This window comes from Talpa europaea (assembly GCF_964194135.1).
Source record: "Talpa europaea genome assembly, chromosome: 8".
Lineage (NCBI taxonomy): Eukaryota > Metazoa > Chordata > Mammalia > Eulipotyphla > Talpidae > Talpa > Talpa europaea.
The window spans coordinates 12,965,775-12,969,921 of NC_140075.1; the positions used below are offsets into that span (position 1 = coordinate 12,965,775).

The 4,147-nt window shown below is 41.2% G+C and overlaps 1 pseudogene across 1 annotated transcript; it reads left to right on the top strand.

Annotated features, from left to right (window-relative positions):
- Positions 1 to 538: 538 nt before the first annotated feature.
- Positions 539 to 1,411, top strand: LOC311175166 (olfactory receptor 14A16-like; annotated as a pseudogene). Its single transcript has one exon. The product of its transcript is annotated as an olfactory receptor 14A16-like (transcript).
- The last annotated feature ends 2,736 nt before the right edge of the window (positions 1,412 to 4,147 follow it).

Genomic DNA, 4,147 nt, shown 5'->3' on the forward strand with positions numbered 1-4,147 from the left:
TGCAGATGTTAGAGGTCTCTACAGTGAGTGTCGCGAGGGCAAGACATGGATTGAAGGTTTCTAGGTGGAGGGAGGAGGTTCAGTGAGTTTCCTCCTCAGATGTGGCTTTAGCTCTGGACAGGCCTGACCCGGGATCCTGAGGGGCTGAGGGTGTGGGAGCAACATGAATAACAACGATGCTGGGCAGGTTATGGAGAGATGTGGTAGGACAGTCTGGCGGTTTCTGAGGGAAAGGGGAAGTGTCCAATCTCAGTGTTTCTAACATGAGATGTTTTGAAAACATAACAAATTTCTTTCAGAAGAACTGGAAATATAGTAGTTTGTCAGGACACAGTACTCAGAGAATGACTAGAGATGGAGACATGGGAGCACCAGTGGTGGATCGTCTTATGAGAAGCCCAGTTATCTTCAGTCTGCAGAGACAGGGCAGTGGTGATTTCTACCTCCCCACATTTATTACACAGATGACGGCTCCAGGGTGACCAATCTCACGGCCGTGACAGAATTTGTCCTCCTGGGCTTCCCCACCAAGGGGACCATGGGCTTCTTGCACCCGTTGTTTTTCTCCCTGGTCTACCTGTGCACCCTGCAGGGGAACGGGCTCATCATCCTCATCACCGCCCTGGATCGGCACCTCCACACCCCCATGTACTTCTTCCTGAGGAGTCTGTCCTTCACGGACCTCTGCCTCATCTCAACCATTGTCCCCAAGTCCATTGTCAACTCTCTGAGGTACAGCAGCTCCATCTCGTTCCCAGGCTGTGTCCTGCAGGACTTCATGATGATTATTTCAGCAACTACAGAGCTTCACCTGCTCACGATGATGAGCTTTGACCGCTAAGCTGCCATCTGCCACCCCCTGCACTATGATGTCATCGTGAGCAGGGACAGGTGTGTGCAGCTGACAGCTGTGACCTGGCTGGGTTGGGGTCACTATGCTGTGATACACACAGCTGGAACCTTCTCCTTGTCCTACTGTGGGTCCAACGTGGTCCACCAGTTTTTCTGTGACATCCCCCATTTATTAGCTATTTCCTGCTCAGAAAATTTAATGAGTGAACTTGTCCCCATTATCATCAGTGCAGTGATGGATTTGTGCTGTTTTACTTTCATCATAATTTCCTATGTGCACATCTTCTCTGCTGTCAGGAAGATTCCATCCACAGAAGGGAAGGCCAAAGCCTACTCCACCTGCCTTCCCTACCTGCTGGTTGTGATGCTGTTTCTCTCCACTGGATTCTTTGCTCATCTGAAGCCAACCTCAGGGACCCCGTCCATGTCTGACCTGGTCATTTCTATGTTCTACATGATGGTGCCCCCCACCTTTAATCCCGTCATATACAGTCTGAGGAATGAAGCCATGAAGTCCACTGTGGGGGGACTGATGAAGAGGAGACTCACCAAAATGTAATAGAGAAAATGACTTCATGTCCCCTTTATGGGAGACTTATTTTAAATTTTCACATTATACTGCCTTTTAAGTTTTTACAATTATATAAGCAACATATATCCTCATGAAACTTTATGTCTCAGATGGCCAGGATAGTCTGCTGCTCATATGCTCTATTAACACTGATTGTTCCTCTTTTTAACACTTAGGTGCACTTTGATATTCTGTGTATACTGGAGGGAACTGAACTTCCAACCATTCTTTGCTGGTCTCCATTTCTTTAGCTCCCAGGCGAGAAAGGTGATGGTTGGGATTCATCTCAGTTGTCAGTAGTTCTGTTACTGGGGCAGCATCTCCAGTCTCTAAGGCGGCTTCCCTCCAATGTCACTGACACTCTCGGTCACTTGTGGGATCAGGGGCCACTGTTCGGGCCGAGGCCCCTGTACTTAGTGAGTGAGGCCTTCATAGCATCAACAAGGCCTTAGGGTACAAGTTAGAATCTGAATAGTCACCATCTACTGTCAATAAGAACAACAAGTGACGTGGTAGAGACACTTCTGAAAGCACTGGTGTGTGTGCCGCCAGCATTTACCATAAACACACTTAGAAGTAAGAATGTTAATTACCTGTGCAGTATGATTACTAAAATATTACAACAATATTTAAATATTTTAAACAATAAATTCAAAAATATTTAGATATTTAAATTCAAATAGTATCTAAAATATTTTAATTTAAATATTATTAAATATTAGTATTTTATATAATAAAATTTTAAATAAACTTTTAAATAAAAAAATTAAATAAAGTTTTAAATATTTTACATAAAATTTCAAATAATAAAATTTTAATATTTTAAATATTAAAATTTTAAATATTGAAATTTGGAGATCAGGCAGGGACTGTAGAAGAGGTGGCAGAATCCTGATCTTTGAACTTCTGGGCTGACAACTTGCTATATTATAAAGTGTTCAAATGATTGGCCATTTTATGTTTTCTGTCGATAAATAACATTGCTAAAATTAATTGTTGATACTGTTATAATTTACCCATCAATATTTAAAATTATTAAACATTAAAATATTAAAATATTTTAAATAATATTTAAAATATTACAAAAATGTAAAGCATAGGGGTTTTTGGAAACAAATAAGATAAATTAACAAGTTATATTTATAAAAGCAAAATTAAAACAGTCACCTACATCAATTCTAATATTTCCAGAAATTGCTGAGGAATGGCACCACAGCATCACCCCACACTATTTCCCCCATCTATTTAATTGCCTAGGTGCCTGGGAATTTGGGGACAAGTCCTGTGGGCACCTCATGGGATTCTTACCCAGAGTGTCTGTGTTTCTATGGACATATTCAAATGAGAAAGCTCAACAGGTTAGTGTACAATAAAATAATACCATTATTTAGTGTAGACATAAAGATGCAAAGGATTTGAAGACGATATAATTTGGGGAAGTGAAATGCCCGTGGGTGTGGCTGTTGTCTGGCCTCAGCTCCTCTCTGCTAACTGAATCGACCTTTGCTTTCCTGTCTGTGATGCTTGATCTTTGAAAAGTTCACACCAAATATTTCATGATAAAATGTAGTTCCAATTGGATACCAGATATTCACTCACTCTCAAAGAGTTTGCCCTGTGAGGACTGAGTCAGGCTGACCTTACCTCCAGCCCAGGAGAGTCCTATGTGGCACAAGGGAAATCTGGAGACCAGCCAGGGACAGTAGAAGAGGTGACAGAATCTTGATCTTTGAACTTCTGGGTTGATAACTTGCTCTACTATAAAGTGTTCAAATGATTGGCACTTTTATGTTTTCTGTCAATAAATAACTTTGTTAACATTAATTGTTTATACTGTTATAATTTACCCCCTAATGAAAGTTGTGGGATATAATAAGAATGCAATATATGTATTGAATTAAGAAGCTCAATCAGACCATTATGAACATATGCTGAGGCTATTCATTGCCAACATTTTTGCCATCTTTGTAAAACATAATTAAAATATTTACCTTAATAAAATATGAAATGTCTCAAGGTTTTATGAATTACAACTGTTAATTTCTAGACCATGGGTGCAGGGAAATGTCCTCCTGACTCGCCATTTTAGACCAGGTATCTGTGTCCAAAATCCACCTAGACTGTGTGGAACTGGGAAAGGGCTGCCCCCACAGCCAGAGGTGAGCTGTAAAGCCCCACAAGCCAGACCCCTGTCTGGCAGCCAGTTGGATCCCAGGTGGGGGAATCCAGTGATTTGGAGCCAAGTGGGTGATCCAGCCATGGCCAGGGCATTCTGTGGGACTGTAGAACCCACCTCTGGAATTAACAACTACAGAAGAAAGATTTTCTGTGACAGCAACCACTAACATATCCATAGTACCACTGCCCTACTGGACTTCTATAACAGTTTTTACTTGGCTGGACCACCAGTTTTCAACATCCCAGAAAGAGCACACCAAAAAATGCCAGCCAGTACCAGTGATACAGTGTCCCAACACATAGTACAATTAGAAAACAAGCAGCAGGGAGAAGAAAAACTACAAGCAACCAAGCAAGTCCTCAGGAATAAGACACACCAAATAAAGAAAATCACCCACCGGATTGCAACCACAGTGACTTGGGAGAACTTCTGAGCCTTCCAGATACAGAATTTAAAATTGCCATGATTATAAAACTGAAAGAAGTCATAAAACAATGATAAGGGAAAAAATAATCAATGATCAGAAGATTGAAATTTAGTCCCTA